At 41.3% G+C, this 7575-nt stretch overlaps 1 pseudogene; it reads right to left on the bottom strand.

The window, feature by feature from the left end:
• Window positions 1-5181: 5181 nt before the first annotated feature.
• Window positions 5182-6131, bottom strand: LOC121483267 (annotated as a pseudogene).
• Between the last annotated feature and the right edge of the window lie 1444 nt (window positions 6132-7575).

Consider the following 7575-nt stretch of genomic DNA (forward strand, 5'->3'; position numbering starts at 1 on the left):
TATATATACATATGTGTCTATATTACATTACATAAAACTCTCTGCCCAATAATAACAGAATACGTATTCTTTTCAAATGCAAATGTAACACCAAAATTGGCCATATACTGAGTAATAAAGGAAGCCTCAACAAATTTCAAATTATTCAAAGCATTCCAAGTGTTCTCTCACTACAGTGAAAGTAAGCTGGACATCCATAACACAGCGATGACCCTGAAATTCTCAACTGCCTAAGAAGGTAAGCAACGATAACAAAAAATAATATCAGAAAACAAGGAATAACACTTTAAGCCCAGAAACCTCACAACCTGTGCGAAACGATAAATTGCTAAAGAAACACAACTTACCAATGTGACACAAGAATAAACAGAACAGAGACGCCTGCGTGGCTCAGTGGTTGAGCATCTGCCTTTGGCTCGGGTCGTGATCCTGAGGTTCCGGGATCAAGTCCCACATCAGGCTCCTAGCTGGGAGCCTGCTTCTCCCTCTGCCTGTGTCTCTGCCTCTCGCTGAATAAACAAAAAAAAATTTAAAAAAAGAATAAACAGAACATAGTTCAAAGAATCTGTGATCTATTATAGTAATTGAAGCACCTTATGAAGGATCTTCCCAAAGACAACTCCAAGACCCGGATGGCTGAATCTAAGGAAAAAAAAAAAAAGAAAAGAACTCATCTTCACAAACACATTCAGAGAATAGGAAAATGGCGAAACATCTCTAAATTCTTTTTTTGAGGCCAAAAGAATCTTGTTACCGAAACCTAATAAGGATTATAAGAAAGGAAAATTGCCGGAAACCCTTTCTTGTGAGCATAAATGTGAAATTCCTAAATATAGTATTAGCAAATGAATCAAGAACTATATACAAAGAATAATATGTCAGAAACAAATGACTTTTTTCTAGGAATGTAAAGGCTAATATTCTAAAATCAATAAATATAGTTCCCATATAAATAGAGAAAAAAGGGACGCCTGGGTGGCTCAGTGGTTGAGCGTATGCCTTTGGTCCAAGGCATGATCCTGGAGTCCCGGGATCGAGTCCCACATCAGGCTCCCTGCATGGAGCCTGCTTCTCTCTATGCCTGTGTCTCTGCCTCTCTCTGTGTGTGTCTCTCATGAATAAATAAATAAAATCTTTAAAAAAATAGAGAAAAAAGTCTTATCATCATCATCTTGATAGATGCAGAAGAAATCTTTAAAAATGTAACATTCAAGGGCGCCTGTGTGGCTCAGCTGGTTAAGCATCTGCCTTCAGCATGGTCCTAACGTCCTGGGCTTGAGCCTCGTATGGGATGCCCTGCTCATAGGGGAGCCTGCTTCTCCCTCTCCCTCTGCCTGCTGCTCCCCCTGCTTGTTCTCTCTCTATCTCTCATAGATAGATAGATAGATAGATAGATAGATAGATAGATAGATAAAATATTTTTTAAAATAAATAAAAATCTAACACTTGTATAACATTCAGAGGCACCATCCTGGCTCCAGATCAAGCTTGAGGTGTCCATGGCTGCGGTGATGAGAGCCTGAACCAGCAGGGGGCAGGAGATGCCTATGACCAGCTGGACTTCGGAAGCTGACTGGTGATGGAGAACCACCAAGGCTAACTGGGCAGTGTACTCAACACCAAGAGCCCAAGCAGCCGTCTGTGACAAGTCTCTACTCTTGAGTTTCTGAGTGACATGGGTGGGGGCGATGGACACAGGGAATCTCAGGGTGAGGGCTTCTGGATCCTGGAGTGCAGGAAAGGGTCAGTTCTGTCTTTGAGGAGCATTTGGATGAGAACTCTTGGCTCTGTCTCAAGGAGCTTGGAGCTTAGGAGGCTCTGAGGAGAGGAGGCCTGGTCCCTGCCTTGGAGAGTTTGGGATGAGGAGCACTTAGTCTCAATCTTTGAAGTCTGGGCCAAGGGTACAGGTATTGTCCCAGGGTGCCCAAGAGGAGGGAAACTTGGTCCCAGTCCTATGGATCCTGGGATGAGGTTGCTTGGCTCTATCCCAAAGAGCCCTGTGTTTGAGGGATTTGGTCCTGTCTCAGGGACTACAGGGTTGGGGAGGGTTATGGCTCTGTCCAGAAAAAATGGGGGTTTATGCCTCACCACCCCTTCCCACAGTGAGGCAACCATGGCACCTGTCCTGAGAAGCTGGAAGCGAGGGGAAATGGTCCTGTTCCTGGGAAGTCTGGGATGAGGAGCAGGGCAAGGTTGTGAAGAGCCAGGGTTGAGGGATGGCCTGGGGCACACTGCCCAGCATTCATCTGACACATCTCTGCCGTGGGCAGAGGGATTCAAACACGGCAGCGAGCAGAATGGAGCAGTGTCGGAGAGCTGGCTCTGTGGAATTCCCAGCACCTTCTCCAATGCCCCAGGTAGCTCCTGATGTCCTGGAGATGCAGGTGCAAGATGGCAGCCAAATTCGCGGCCTGCCGGGGCCGTGGTATTCTCGGGTTCTGGCGTGCGGTGGGGCTGCACATGGCACCTGCTGTTCTCAGATTCTGCCTGGGCTGGGGGAAGGCTGTCAGCTGTGCTGAGATTGTCAAGTGGCAGGTGCAGACCTGCACCAGCTTACCAAGCTATGCTTCCTGCAGACTGAGGACAGCTAGGTGCCAGTCTCAGTGGACACTGGCCTAGATCCCTTGATGGTGCACCCCCATGTGCCTGCAGTGTAGGTACTGCTCAGCCGGGACCCCTGGGCCCCAGCGAGTCAGGCTACCACCCCCAGGGGCACTCACTGGTCTGGGCCCTACCCCTAGCTCCAGCTGTGGTCCCTGACCCTAAAGAAAGGCTTGAAGACCTCCCAAGCAAGCCATTCTCCAAATATGATAGTCTAGGGTGTCTGTGTCTTCTCCGACAAGCTCTGTAACTGTTCAACTGTTCCCCCATGACTTGAATCCACAGAAATGGGTCTGCTTGTCCTGCTACCCATTCTCTCTGGTGTGCCATGAAGAGTGACAGGTGTGAGGTCTCCGCTGGGTTCTGGAATGCTTGAGAAGGGCTTGCTCCGCCTTCTACCTACAGTGCCTCTGACAGAGGTCCAGGGAGTGGGTTGGAAATAAATGTTCTGCCCATTTGTCTGAAAAAAAAGGCATATATATAATATTCATTCATAATTAGGAAAAATATTTGTAGCAAATTAATAATATGAAGGAACTTTCTTAATCTTTTTTTTTTTAATTTTTTTTTTTATTATTTATTTATGATAGTCATACAGAGAGAGAGAGAGGCAGAGACACAGGCAGAGGGAGAAGCAGGCTCCATGCACCGGGAGCCCGATGTGGGATTCGATCCCGGGTCTCCAGGATCGCGCCCTGGGCCAAAGGCAGGCGCCAAACCGCTGCGCCACCCAGGGATCCCGGAACTTTCTTAATCTTATGAAGGACATCTATAAAAAAATAAATATTAGGGAAACTGGGTGGCTCAGTGATTGAGCATCTGCCTTTGGTTCAGGTCATGATCCTGGGGTCCTGGGATCGAGTCCCACATCAGGCTCCCTGTGAGGAGTCTGCTTCTCTCTCTGCCTATTTCTCTGCCTCTCTCTCTGTGTTTCTCATGAATAAATAAATAAAATCTTTAAAAAAACAAAGGAAAGAAAAATTTCCCCCTGAGATCAGGAATGAGAGAAAAAAAATTCTGTTATCATCATTTCTATTCAATATCAAACTTGGAATCCAGTGCAATAACACAGGAAAAAGCAATATGGCAGGAAAGGAAGGAATAAAACCATCATTATTTACAACATGGTTTTGCAAAAAAAAAAAAAATTCCAAAAGAACCTACAGAACATCTGTTATAATTAACAAGCAAATTTAGCAAGCTGCTGGATAGGCATATGTGAAAAAAAATCAAGTGTACTTCTATAAACCAGCATCAAATAAATGGGAAATCAATTTTTTAAGGTGACAATTATAATAGTTTCAAATAATATCAATTGATTAGGAATAAATCCAAATAAAGATGCCCAAGAGCTTTATACTGGAAACTACATAAAACTACAAAAAAAGACATAAAAATAGAAAAATATACCATCATTATGGATTACTAGACTCAATATGATAAAGATATCAATGCTCTCCAAATTGATCTGTAAACTCAATGCAATAGCAATCAAGATCCCAATAGGTTGTATTTTTCCATTAGGAAATTGACACACTGATTATAATATTTATATAGAGATGCAAATGGTCAAAAATAGCCAAAATAGGGGCACCTGGGTGGCTCATTCAGTTAAGCATCTGCCTTTGGCTCAGGTCCTGATCTTAGGGCTCTGGCTGGGATCAAGCCCCACATCAGGCTCCCTGCTCAGTGGGGAGCCTGCTTCTCCCTCTCTTGTTCTCCCTGCTTGTACTCTCTCTCTGTCAAATAAATAAAAATCTTTAAAAAAAATAGCCAAGATGTATTGTGGATCTAAATGAGAATGATAGATCAACAAAAGACCCGCAAGAAAGCAAAGGAGAATATGTTTATGACTTTTACAAAAGCAATGATTTCTTTAAAAAGACCAAAAAGCACAAACCATAAAAGAAAAAGTTGATTAACTGGACTACATTACATTTAAGAAATTCTGTGGAGAGACAGTATTAAAACAGTAAAAAGCAAGGCACAGAGAAGGAAACAATAGTTATATATTCTATAACTGACAAAGGGATTACTTTTATCCAAAATATATAAGAAATTTGGGGCAGCCCTGATGGCCCTGTGGTTTGGCGCCGCCTTCAGCCTGTGATCCTGAAGACCCAGGATCGAGTCCCACGTCAGGCTCCCTGCATGGAGCCTGCTTCTCCCTCTGCCTGTGTCTCTGCCTCTGTGTGTGTGTGTGTGTGTGTGTGTGTGTGTGTCTGTCATGAATAAATAATTAAAAACTTATATATATATATATATATATATATATATATATATAAGAAATTCCTACAATTAAGTAAAAGGCAGAAAATTCCAGAAAAGTGGGTAAAACACTTGAACAGGCATTTTTCTTTTAGCACCATGTTAGCTACATTCCACAGATTTTGATATATTGTATTATCGTTTCAACTCATTCCAAATATTTTCTTTTTCTAATGTCATTATTATTAAAATCACATTATTTATATATAAATGTTACTGAATTATCATTATTATTTTATCAACATATTTTGTTATTTATACTTAATAATTATTCAGAAAAATGAAATACGCACGCCTACTGAATGGCCAGAATCAAGCTTGGCAATAGGATTCGTACTTCAGCTTTGCTCCTAGGGAAATGCCTGTTAAGCACGCTTTGAATTTTGCATCCATTTCCTGGTTCTGAGTTTCACTGAACAAAATTTTCCAATCGCCAACTTCACCTTTGCAGAATACAAAAGGGCCAACAGCACCATGTTGGAATAAAAAGGGGCCAACGGCACCAATAGTAAACCTTGCGTTCCCTGGGACTTTGCTCGCATTGCTTGGAAGGTAGTCTGGGCTGTGATGGTTTGAATCTGCTCCCCAGTTAAAGAGAATCCAAGGAACTCAGCAATTTGTTGTATTCCAGCAGCCAGGTTTTTTTTTCAGGTCTTCATATAATAGGAACTTAATATTTTCATCATCAAGATCTTCCAATTAATGGTGAAATCAATGTAGCTTCCCCAAGAAACTTGTCCTTTCATGAACTGTCTGAAGAATTCACCCCAAGAGCCACAGCTTGGAATATCAGGGATATCATTGTGGAAATGAAAAAAAGATACTGCTGCATCTTTAGGGTTTGAAATATCACCAATATCTTAGCTTTATTCTTGAATATGGACCCAGGTAATTTGTCATAATGGAGGTGAGTTGTCAAAATCCTTGGCGATGGGAACTGTTTCATTCTCTGGTATTTTTCTGGGTCCTCACATTCAAGAATTGGGAATTCTGGATATTCATACTTTTTTTTTAGATTCAGCAAATATTAATTCACTAATGATGTGGAGAATCCAATTTGAACCACACTTTGGATAAGATGCAAGTACTATGTCATCACTTCTGGCTTCAAAGGTGTCCAAGGCATTGAAAGTTTCTGAGGTACACATGGTGATTGGGTATGGAATCCCATGATAAGTGAAAAACAAGCGAGAAAGTGCAGTTTCTTTTGATTTTTCCAAAGCTTCATCAATATAGTCAATAAATTTGGACTTATTGGCCATGCTGGCTGCCCACTGATGAACCTGTTCTGTCCCAAATATTTCCTAATTTACCATTGGGTTTCTGCTTGACCCATGGATTAAACAGAAATCTGTTGCTGAATTTCTAAGACCTTGGAAGTTTGCACTGTTGCCATTATCTATCTGGAATTGATTTCTAGCTTAATTCCATTTGGTCAGAAAAATTTTCATCTGTTTTAACATGACCCAAGATTTAGTCTAGCAGGCCCACTTTATTTATAAATTCATAAAAATTTTTAAAGATTTTTTTTTATTTTTTTAAGATTTTATTTTTAAGTAATCTCTACACACAATATGGGGCTTAAACTCACAACACCGAGATCAGGAGTCACATACTCCACCAAGTGAGCCAGCCAAGCGATCCTTTTTATCTTAATGATTTTTTTAAGTTTCTTTTCTTTCTTTCTTTTTTTTTTTTTTTTTTTTTTTTAGTAATCTCTACACCCTACCTGGGGCTGAAATTCATGACCCCGAAATCAGGAATCATATGCTCTACTGATCAAGCCAGCCAGGTGCCCCTAATAGGCTCACTTTACCAGAAAAAAAAAAAAGAAAGAAAAAATATATATTTATTTATTCACTTTCCCAGAAATATTTTTTTAAAAGATTTTATTTATTTATTCATGAGAGACAGAGAGAGAGAGAGAGAGAGAGAGAGAGAGAGAGAGAGAGGCAGAGACACAGGCAGAGGGAGAAGCAGGCTCCATGCAGGGAGCCCGATGTGGGACTCGATCCTGGGTCTCCAGGATCACGCCCTGGGCTGAAGGCGGCACTAAACCGCTGAGCCACTGGGGCTGCCCACTTTACTGGAAATGTTAAAGAGAATTCTTTGGGGTGAAAGCAAGTGACCCCAGATGGTAACTGGAATCTACATGAACAAGCAAAGAGCACCAGTAAAGGTAATTATGTAACTATAAAAGCCTGTACAAATCTATATTTTATCTCCTTTCTCCTCCTAATTTAAAAAGTAAATATTTGAAAAAAATAAAAAAATAAAAAAATAAAAAGTAAATATTTGAAGCAATGTGTGTATAATTGTATCATTGTGCCTATAACCTCTAAAAATGTAACATATTTGCCAACAAGAGCACAAAAGAGGTGGGGGGCGGGGAAAGCAAGTTGTATTGGTTTAAAGAAATGGTACCAAATGGTTACTCAAATCCACAGGAAAAAATGAAGACAACTATAAATGGCAAATAAAAAAGCAAATACAATAAACTCCAAATATATACTTGGCGTCTTCTTTCATTAGCTTATCTTCTAGATGTAGGGATCCCTGGGTGACTCAGTGGTTTAAAGCCTGCCTTCGGCCCAGGCCGTGATCCTGGAGTCCTGGGATCGAGTCCCATATCGGGCTCCCTGCATGGAGCCTGCTTCTCTCTCTGCCTGTGTTTCTGCCTCTCTCTCTCTCTCTCTCTCTCTCTCT

The sequence above is a fragment of the Vulpes lagopus genome, chromosome X (genome assembly GCF_018345385.1).
Source record: "Vulpes lagopus strain Blue_001 chromosome X, ASM1834538v1, whole genome shotgun sequence".
Classification (NCBI taxonomy): Eukaryota; Metazoa; Chordata; class Mammalia; order Carnivora; family Canidae; genus Vulpes; species Vulpes lagopus.